Genomic DNA, 11,141 nt, shown 5'->3' on the forward strand with positions numbered 1-11,141 from the left:
AGGAAAAGCTTTCTGGTGGAGCACCTAAGTTCCCAAACAAACCCACAGAAAAAGCAGGAAAACTCTCAAATGTTGAGACAGAAATGTTGTTACAGGACATAATGTTCTTCCTCGGACCTGCTTGGGTGGAAAAGGAGTCCATAAGCGTAGGATTTCCTAGCAGGCCCAACCATGTCCAGGCCAACTTGACTTTGCTGGAGTTGCCGACAGGAGCAGGCTCGTGTCAGACAGAGGAGCGTCCACTGGGCTTCTTTTCCTGATCTTGGTGGAGGAGGCATCTCTCAGCCCTTTACTCCATTCTTAATCTGAAACCAGGCCTGGCTTTAAGAAAAGATGCTCAGTTTCGGATTGCTATCATTTTACATCAAAAACCCCAGGCTTTTTCTTGTTTAAACTTCTTTTGGTTAAACCTTCCCTTTCGACTAATCCTGAGATGAAATTCCTACAGCAAGCCTGTCCAGCTATAGGGTATTTGACTCTCAGGATTCTTGTCTAAGAGAGACCAAATCCTCTCTCACCTAAAAGCCTGGACTCTGTTACCCTCAGCCTCTTGTTTGTTCTGTCTTTTCAAACAATCCCTGAGTCAGAATAAAGGGAAATTTTCTGGGACAAAACAAACAGTGCCTGAGAAAGGCTCCCTTCTCTTTTATATTGCTTACAAAGCATCCACAGACACTTCCCTGAAGGTAAAACTTCTCCTTTAATTGTACCCAGCACTTAGCCAAGGCAAACTCTGGATCCAGACAGCCCCGCCCTTCTAGGTCAGCACCAAGCCATTATCCTCTGGCGCAAAAGTGCAAGGAACGGGCAGGACTTTGTATTGCGGCTACTTTTTGGGCTTAAATGTTGAGTTTATGAAACACAATTTCTTTTGGCTACTGCCTCTATGAACTTGCTCATTTACTGATGTTTTTTCCCCAGTAATTTTCCCTATCTCCCACTCTTATAATCTGGAGATCTGTACCTTCAGTGGCTTTTGCTTCTGGGGCATTTGCTGTGGGAGGAGGTGGGGGAGACCTTAGGCCCAGCTAAACTTCAAGTCAAGCTTGCCACTTCTCCTGTTTCCATCCTTTGTCTCCTCTGAGGAAGAGCTCAGGTCTCTCTTGAATGCGAAGAAAAGAAGGATGTGGTAGGCGGCTCTCCTCTGGACTCTTTCTCTGAGCCCCCAGTTCAATCAATCTGAAATGACCTAAGTAACACACCTTCACACACCCACCCCCTTTTCACAAGCAGGAAAGGAAGAAAGAGGCGAAGGGAGCTGGTTCTGAGGTTTTGAAGAGGGTGATAATTCCTGGAGGGTCTGACCCAGCAGACCTGACTTGGGGAGGCGGGGCAAGGGGACTCCACGGAAGATAATGAAAACGTTACGTTGTTAGACAGGGAGGTTTTGGCTCCCAGGCTCCTCGGGGAGCACCTGGAAGATGCTGAAGCAAGCGACTCCTCTGCCTCACTCTCCTGCCCACAAAACACCTTGAATTACCAGGACATTCACATTGCTCTTCGTAACAAACCGATCCCCCTTCCCCTCTTAATCCTGTTTTATCCTTCTACAAGTATTAGCTGAACACATTATCATTTTTCAAAGTTCAGAGAACATAGAAATAGATTGTCTGAGTTCAAATTCCCTAGAAAAATGGGCCGGAGGCAAAGTTTGCTGTGCTAATACTTGGGATGGAGGTGGGGAATCCCAGGGAAGTGAGACTGAGAGAAACGGGGACGTGAAGCCAAGGAAGGAAGAAGGTAAGGTGGGAGTTACCAAGTAGGCCACAGGTTCACAAGAAAACAAGAGAACTCAGATGGTCTTGGTTGTGCGGGACATCGCCAAGGAACCAGTTACGCCCAGGGAAGCCTCCTGTTATTTCCTGTCTTTCATTTGTCGAAGGTTGTACCCTGGTTGTATTCCTCGGGCTGCTGTAGAGGCCCAGAACCTCTATGGGCTGGGCCGAGCCCAGCACTTTCCAGTATGGCAGGAGCCAAAGGCAGAATCTTGTTGGTACGGGAAACTGAGATAAACCTTCTCCCATTCGCCCTCCTCTCCTCAAAACAACTACTCTTAAGAGCTTAGCATATATCATTCCAGGCCCTTTTTTATGCATTTGTACACATATCTTTGTGGGTTTTAAAAAACATGAACTAGATAATGTAGTATGTATTGTTTTTCAATTTCCTTTTTCTCCTCTAATTACATCTTATAGATTTTTCATGTTTGTACATTCTTTTCAATCCCTGTGTAGCATTATTTATTATAGGATGGATGTGCCATAATTTAGTCCCCTTTTGCTGGCCCTTTAGATTTCTCCAACCTTGGCTATTATAGTCAGTAATTGCACCGAACATGATTCTTTGTGTACATGGGAGGCTATTTCTCAATAACAAATACCTTGAGCTTGTACTTTTGGGTTAAATGATCACCCACAAAAATCAAATAACTCCCTTCTTGTCAGGATCCTTTAGATCCTGGAAGAATTTAAAAGTGGAGGCCACTTGATTCAGTTGGTCGGAGCATGAAGCCAATGAGCTTGGGAGATACTGAACTTGACCCTCAGTAAATAATGAGGGGGACCATTACCCATGGTCACAGACTGCGCCCTGAACCTTGGCTAGCTGCTCCTCAAACGTTTATTGTTGAGCATGAGGGGGAGAGAGAGCGCCTAACTCTACAGAGTGGCTCTCAAGGGGTGGCCCACAGCCCAGCGCCACCCAGAAACTTATTAGAAAGGCAAATGCTTGGGTCCTGCCTCAGAGCTACTGAATCAGACATGCTAGGGGTGGGTCCAGAAAATCTACGTTTTAACGCGTCCCTCCAGTGGTTCCAATGCATAGAAGGTCTGAGAACGGCTGCCCTTCAAAGCCCATCTCTATCACTAGGAGAAGAAAACACAAAAGTCGATAGAGCTCCGTCCCCCTGTTTCTGGGTGAGGAGCAGCAGAACCGTGTCAGGCACATATGAGGCTACTGCAGGTGGAACCTTCCTTCTTCTGGACAATTTGGCCCTTAGGATCTTCGAACCCGGATCACAGTCTCTCCCTCTGCACGCACTGCCCCTGCTGTCAGACCAGAGTCACCAGAGGTGTCCAGCAGCTTAGGGTGTGTCTTGCTGATAACCTCACCTTCACGATGTCATCCTTTGGCTTCTTAACTTCTGTGGCCTTTGATCTTGACCCTGGAAACCCCCAAGCAAGCTTGAGCCCATGAGCCGCAGTCCACTGACCAGTGTTGGAGCCCAGCGCCGGCCTATGGAATCTTCTATTTCCTTTTCTGTTCAACCATGTGGGGCCTGCTGATGCCGCTGCTGGGCTGTGGCGGTTATTTCTGCATACAAAGGATGGCATTTTTGCTTTTTCATATTACACCATGGACTACAAATCCCAACTCTGTACATGGATACATTTAAATCAACTGTCATTGCTGTGATGCAAGAAAAACTGAATTACAAAAGGATTTTGGCCGGGTTTTCCTGCCAAGGAAAGTCCCCTTTAGTTTCATATTTGTTGCATCTGCCTCCAGTAAAATGAGATCCTCACCAACCTCAGAATATGAGTGGAGATCCCGTCCAGCTGACTGCAGTTGCCTTGATTGGGACGTAGCAAAACTGATCTTGCATAGATTTTTTCCTTTGATGCGTCTTATTGGTTGAATTTGGGCCCCCCCCCCCCAATTCATCTGTTGAAGTCCTAAACGCCAGTACCGCAGAATGTGGCTGTGTTTGGAGATAGGGTCTTACAGAAGTAATGAAGTTAAATTGAGGTGATTAAGGTGGGCCCTAATCTAATGTCCTTATGAAAAGGGGAGATCTGGACACAGACATGTGTGCAGGGAGAACACCATGGAACATGCAGGCAGAGATCGGGGTGATGCTTCTATAAGTCAAGGAACCCCAAAGATTGCCAACAAACCACCAGAAGCAAGGGGAGAGGCACGGGCCAGATTCTCCCTCACAGCTCTCCGAAAGAACCAGCCCTGCCGATGCCTTGATCTTGGACTTCTGGTCGACCCATCGATGTGAAGATAAACTTGTTAAGTTGCCCAGTTTGTGATGCTTTTACAGCAGCCCTGGCCAATAAATCCAACAGGCCTGCCAGCGTTTACTTTTCTTCTCAGAGTCATCCTGCCTTTTGGATCTCATCAGCTCTTACCTGGGCTCCTGTGAACAGCTGTTCTCCCTGACTCGGGCTCCCCACACTCCATCCTGTCCAGCAAATCTTCGTCAGAGCAAGCTTTTCTAAGAGCGGTTTTCATCTCCTCCAGCACTCTATTCTTACTACTCCAAGTCTGAATCCCATGACCATAGCCTGCTCCTCAAACTCTTATCCTCACCCCCACCCCCTATACGGCCTCTGCTCTCCCTTCAGATGGGCCTTCTCACTACCCCATGAATATACGTCATGTCCACCTGCATACACCTGCATGCCCTCCTTCCCAAGTTCTCCAGAAGCCCAGCTTCACTTAGTCAAGGGGTTCTCAAACTTTGCTGCATGTTAGAATCACTTTGGGAGCTTTTTTTTTTTTTTTGCGGTACGCGGGCCTCTCACTGCTGTGGCCTTTCCCGTTGCGGAGCACAGGCTCCAGACGCGCAGGCTCAGCAGCCATGGCTCACGGGCCCAGCCACTCCGCGGCATGTGGGATCTTCCCGGACCAGGGCACGAACCCTTGTCCCCTGCATCGGCAGGCGGACTCCCAACCACTGCGCCACCAGGGAAGCCCAGGGCTTGTTACTTAAATTCTTTGAGTTGTGATTTCTTCATCTCTAAAATGTAGGTAATAATACCTATCTTCCAAGGTCGTAGAGGTGATTAAATGAGATCAAGCATGTAAAGCCTCTAGCACTGAATCTGATGCATACTGGAAGTACTCATTAAACGGTTGCAGTGATTATCACCATAATCACTTCTATCAACGCTTCATTTCTAGGGCCACGGCAGCACCCACATGCCTGTGAGCAGAATGGTTACTCAGGACGTGCTCCAGGGCTCTTGAGGTTTGCATGTTTCTTGCTCAGCTGCACGTGCAAGGGCAGAATGGTAACTGGACATTTCTGCAGCTGCTCGTTTGTTTTCCCTTTTGTTCAGTCAAGGCTGCATTATAATTTCTGGAGTTCTTGGAAATTTTTGCCTTTCTTGGGCCTCCTTTTGTATAAAAAAATTAAAACATATTTTGCGATTGCATCGATGTAAATGTGAATGCAATTCAGATTGGATTATATTCACTTTTTTCTTCTGATTTTACAAGTTAGAACATTTTCATGGGCCCCTAACCTATCACAGGCTCTGGGCACTATGCCCACTCTGGCCCCCAGATGGTCCCTCAGGCCTGCTTGTGTTGACCCTCTCAGCAGCTGAGCACACACGGCTCAGGGGGCAGGAGGGCCAAGAGCCCCAGCATAAGGTATCATTTTACATGCAAAGTTCTTTCTTCTTAATTAGGTCAGAGCTACCTCCAGAGCAGGGATTTTCCTTGTTAAATTCCCTCCCAGCGCTGAGTGCAGAGCTGAGCACTAGGGCCGGTTTTCTTATTTTAAACGCATTGCAACATCAATACATTTTGCTGCAGATAATTGTTAGGAGGCTCCTTCCCAAGCCTTGGGAGCCAGTTGCTCTGCAGCTTCCACGGTCATTTTCAGACTCAGATGGGCCTCTCCAGGCCTTTCTGTGGCGAAGCCTTGAGAAATTGGCCACAATAGGCTCCCACCACTGACGGAGTCCATTGTCACCCAGGCCAGAGGAATGAGGTGATGTGGAGGTGCCTGGCCCTGTGTCCTCAAAACTGCAATTCAGAGTCATGTGGAAGCTCCCTGTTGGGGGCCGAGCTTCACCCCCACGTGCTTCCTTTGAGCAGCAGTGGCCAGTCACCTACAAGATGGATTTCCCGCTCTCTCCCTCTGAGCAGAGGTAGCCTGGCAAGGACACTGTCTGGGATTGTCGCACAATCGTCACTCGCTGCTGCTCTTCCCTAGATCTATTCAGTTGGGGAAGACAGCACATACCACAGGCAACATCCACCAGTACCTGTAGGCTCCCAGGGTCACCGTCCACCCCAGTAGTAACATTTGGGGGAAGGTAACATGGGCATGATCCTTGGAGGGATGTGTCATTTGAAAGTGCCCCTGGGGCTGCCTGACTGGGAAGCTGGGGGGAACGACAGCTGGGGGTCGGTTTTCTCAGCTCTATTCCTATGTTGGTTCAGCTGGGAGTGTGTTCACGTAATCTGTCCAGCTGATGCCGAGGAACTGACAGGACGGTGATGGTGGAGCTGGGGACAGATTACAGAGGCTGAGCAGTGACAGCTCTGGAGCAGACGGCAGTTTTGCTGTTCCTTTTGGATACTTGTTTTGATATGAAACTTATTATTTCACATCTTATTTATAATGAATTGCTTGTTCATTAGTTTTTCTTGATGATCTGTTGCGTTATCTCTGAATTTCTTTTGTACAATTTGAGAGCTGCCAAGACGCTTAGTCACTGTTACTGAATGTACCCAGTGGCAGCAAAATGTAAATATTGAGCTAAATTCTGAGTTTGGAGACGCAAATTAGTTAGTTACTAATTAACCCAAGCCCTCCAAAAGTTGTTAGCATGTTGGCTTGTGGTGCAGCATTGAGGGAGGGATATAAACATTAGCATTAGGGCCTGGGAAATAAGATGGGTAGGATATAAAAACCCCACTGATGGTTTCAGAGAGGAATCTCGAGTTGCATTGGAAGCAAAGACTGATTGAGGACTGGTGATGGACTATTTTAAAAGAAGGTTCAAAGCCTTATGAGACTCAGACCAAAGAAACAGTGACTCAAGAGCAAGGGACTTCTCCGGTGGTCCAGTGGTAAAGAATCCGCCTTCCAATGCAGGGGACGCAGGTTCGATACCTAGTTGGGGAACTAAGATCCCACATTCCGCGGGGCAACTAAGCCCACACACCACAACTACTGAGCCCACACGCCTCAACAAGAGAGCCCGTGTGCTGCAAACTACAGACTCCACATGCTCTGGAGCCCACACACCACAACTAGAGAAGAGAAAAACCAGCACACCACAACTAGAGAGAAGCCCGTGCACCACAACGAGAGAGGAGCCCGTGCAGCACAAAGAAAGATCCCGTGTACTGCAACGAAGATCCCGTGTGCCGCAACTAAGACCTGACGCAGCCAAAAAAACAAAAAAAAAAGAACAAGGGTAATGGAAACACCAAGAAAATTCCTCCATCCGTCTGTTGATTTTATAAATATTGTTTGAATCCTGGCACAGAGAGGGGGATGGCAAGTGTGGTTACGACACAGAGGCGCATCTGTGGTCCCACAGGTGAGGGGAGACATAGTTTGGATGGTTGATTTGGTGAAAGAGATGGGTCATGAAGGTCTTGGAAGACATGGACAGGCATTTGGATCTTGGACTTAGGGCAGTGGGGAGCCACTGAGAGCTTCAAGCAGAAGACTGAGGAGCGTGTGTTATTTGGGAGCGGGGCCAGGGTCACGGAGCCCATGGGAGGGTACGGTGATCCAATGCTACAATAATCCAGAAGAATAATTCCAGCATAGGAACTAGGAGCTTCAGCAGCAGGAGGCTTAGCTGTGTCTCGTGAGAGGGGTTGTTGAGGATGTGGCTTGGGGTTGGTGGAAGTGATAAATTTAGTTTGGAAATATTGAAATTGAGGGGCCTGTGGGACTTCCCAGTGTCTGCTTGCATCTGGGTTAGAGGTATAGATTTGGGAGTCACAAGAAAATAGATGGTCATTGATGAAGTATAGGAGTGGCTGAGGTCACCTCGCTAGATGATACGGAATTGGAGGAGAAGAGGCACTAGGATGGGACTCCCTGAAGAGCAGTACATCAGGCATGGGCCGAGGAGGAGGAGCTCTTGAGGGAAACTAGAAGAGAGAGTCCCCGAGACTAGGGTCTCAACACAGGGTCCCCAACACCAAGGGAAGTGATGACTTAAAGAAAGAGCAGGTCATCATGAGTGTCAAATGTTGGAGAGAATTCATATAAGAACTTGATCTATTACATTTGGAACAAATAGATCTTCAGTCTCCACATATGGGAGTTTATTTTTTTCAATCAACAAATATTTCCTGAACAACTGCTCACTCACACCAGGCACTGCTCTTGGCTTGAAACTTACATTCTGGTAGGAGAGACAGGCAACCGAGAAGTAAACCAATAACTGGGCAAGGTTATTTCAGACAATGATAAGAGCTATTGAGAAAACAAAACAGGGTGATTGGTAGTGGCAGTGGGTGATTGGTGATGAGCGGGGAGCTCATTTAGATTGGATGGGCAGGGAAGACTGTTTGAGGAGATCCAGGAGGCAGAACATTCCAGGTAGATGGGACAGCTTATGCAAAGGCCCTAAATCAGTGGTTTTCAAGCAGGGGTAATTTTGCCCCTAGGGGACATTTGGCTACATCTGGAGACAAAACACAACTGGTGGTGGGGGGAGTGTTACAGACATCTAGGGGGTAGAGGCCAGGGATGCTGGTAAACATCCTATAATGCACAGGACAGGCCCCACAGCAGAGAATTATCCACCCCAAATGTCGTTAGTGCCAAGGATGAGAAATCCTGCCTTAAATTAGGAACAAGTTTGGTTCATTTAAGGAGTAGAAAAGAGGTCAACATCTGGGAAACAGGGGACTTGAGTTAGAGGGGTGGGTAGGGCCAGGTGACAGAGGCCTTGGAAGGAGGGCTTGGTAAGGGATATTTACTATTTCACTTCTGGAAGTGCAATGGAAAACCATTTGAGGGCTGTCAGCAGGGAAATGATTTGATCTGATTTACATTATGAAATGATACTCTCCTGCTGTAGACACAGGATTGCAGTGGGCAAGAGTGGGAACAGAGAGGCCAAGCAGCCGTCCAGGTGAGGAGAAGAGTGGGATATAAGTGGACAACTAGGTAGAGCTGATGGAATTTTTCTGATGGACAGTTTGAAGGTTGAGGGAAAGTGAGGAATCAAAAATTACTTCTAGGGCTTCCCTGGTGGCGCAGTGGGTGAGAGTCCGCCTGCCGATGCGGGGGACACGGTTTCATGTCCCGGTCTGGGAAGATCCCACATGCCGCGGAGCGGCTGGGCCCATGAGCCATGGCCGCTGAGCCTGCGCGTCCGGAGCCTGTGCTCCGCAACGGGAGAGGCCACAACAGCGAGAGGCCCGGGGAGAGGCCACAACAGCGAGAGGCCCGCGTACCGCAAAAAAAAAAAAAAAAAAAAAAAAAAAAAAATTACTTCTAAGATTTTGGTTTGGACAATAGGATGGGTATATGTACATACAGCTCACTGTGATGAGAAGATGGGGCAAGGTTTGTATAGAGAAGATAAAAACAGTTTGAAATGCATGCTAAGGGGATTGTCAAGGTAATGGATGAGGGTTTAACGCTCATGTTTATCACACAGCTGTTTGAAATAGCTGCAATCAGCCTAATTATCCAATTATAGGAGATTAATTAAATAAATTATGGAACCAGTATAAATGAATATAACAGAGTATATCAATTAACATGGAAATATGGTCACAATGCAATAAATTATTGTAAAATAGTATGTGGAGTATGATACTATTGGATTCTCATTTCACTTTTTATACCAGAATATGTACTCCATGAGGTCACCATTTAAGTATAGAAGTAAAATTATAAAAATAATAGAAGAAAATAAGGATGAATATTTTTATAACCATGGAGTGGTGAAACCTTGTATAATATATTATTAAAACCAGAAACCATGAGGAAAAGATGGATATACTTGACTATATGAAAAGTTAAAACTCTTGTGGGGAGAAACCAATAGACGAAGTAAAAAAAAAAGAAAAGAAAGAAAAACTAGGAAAAATTATTTGTGATAAGCACGACAGGGTTAATATCTCTATTAGCTAAAGAAATTTTATAAATCGATAGAAAAGACAAATGGCCCAGCCACAAAATAGACAAAGATGGGTAGGCAATTCCTAGAAGAATAAATGACCAATCAGTATATGAGGAGTTCAGTCTCCCTATGAAAAAAATGCTAACTGAAACAATGAGTTCATTTTTTTACCTATAAGATTGGCAAAAATTAAAAGACTGATAATATTCATTTTTGGAGAAGGTGAGGGACGGTACCTAATACAATCTTTTTAGAGTATAATCTGGTACCATCAAAATGTAAATGTGCTTATTCTTTGACCAAGCAAATCTACTTTTGGTTATTTAGTCTACATGAATAATTAGACAACTATTAAAAGATATAGGTATAAGATGTGTAGATCTCACTAGTGATAATAAAAACTTTGAAATAACTCAAATGTTTCTCAGCAAGGAGATGCTTAAACAAATTTTGGGCCATAATAAATGATAAAGCAATATTCATCTGTTCAAAGGAGGGAGATCGATTTGTACGTCCTGATTTGGAAAATTGCTCATGACACTGTTAAATGAAAAAAGCAAGTTCCAGCGCAGTCAGCATGATATGGCCTCATTTTGTAAAAATAACTAAATAAAATTATGTATTGATAGATATGGTTCTAAATGTTTAGGAAAAGGTCTGAAAGGCTTACACAAATTTATTCAGTGTTTTCTTTTTCCAGGGAGTCAAATTTTTAGTTCCTATTTTTTTACTTTTCTCTATTGTTTATTTATTTTTAACATAGTGGCATGTGTCTAAAAATGCTCTGTGGTAAAAATTATATATTGGCATATTGGTAAAGATGGACTTAACACAATTATGAGGGTAAAATATATTCCTTATGTCAAAATCATCTTAAAATTTCCACCATTGTCTCTTCCTATCTTAACACCACAATATATGTACTTAGAAAATAAATGAAATAACGGCTTAATGTTTGAGAAAGTGTTAAGTAAACATCATGTCCTTTGGCCCCCACTGTTTTCTGACATGGAAATAGGTGTGCCAAGTTGTCACAGAGTGCCTTTTTTAATAACAGAAGCTAACACTTCCATAAATCTTTGGATAACGCAGAAGCAGCAGGAAACATAAGCTATTCCCATCTCCTATTATCTTGTGTTTGTTTGTTCTGTGAGCATTCTACTTACACCTGCAAAGTCCTTGTGAAAATACACATGTAATTTGTACATATATGTATGTATTAAGTAGTATATGTATAGTATGAATTCAAGTTTTAAATTAGCATTGTTGTAATAATGAAAAGCTTGAAATAAC

Source organism: Tursiops truncatus, chromosome 9, assembly GCF_011762595.2.
Source record: "Tursiops truncatus isolate mTurTru1 chromosome 9, mTurTru1.mat.Y, whole genome shotgun sequence".
NCBI classification, from domain to species: domain Eukaryota; kingdom Metazoa; phylum Chordata; class Mammalia; order Artiodactyla; family Delphinidae; genus Tursiops; species Tursiops truncatus.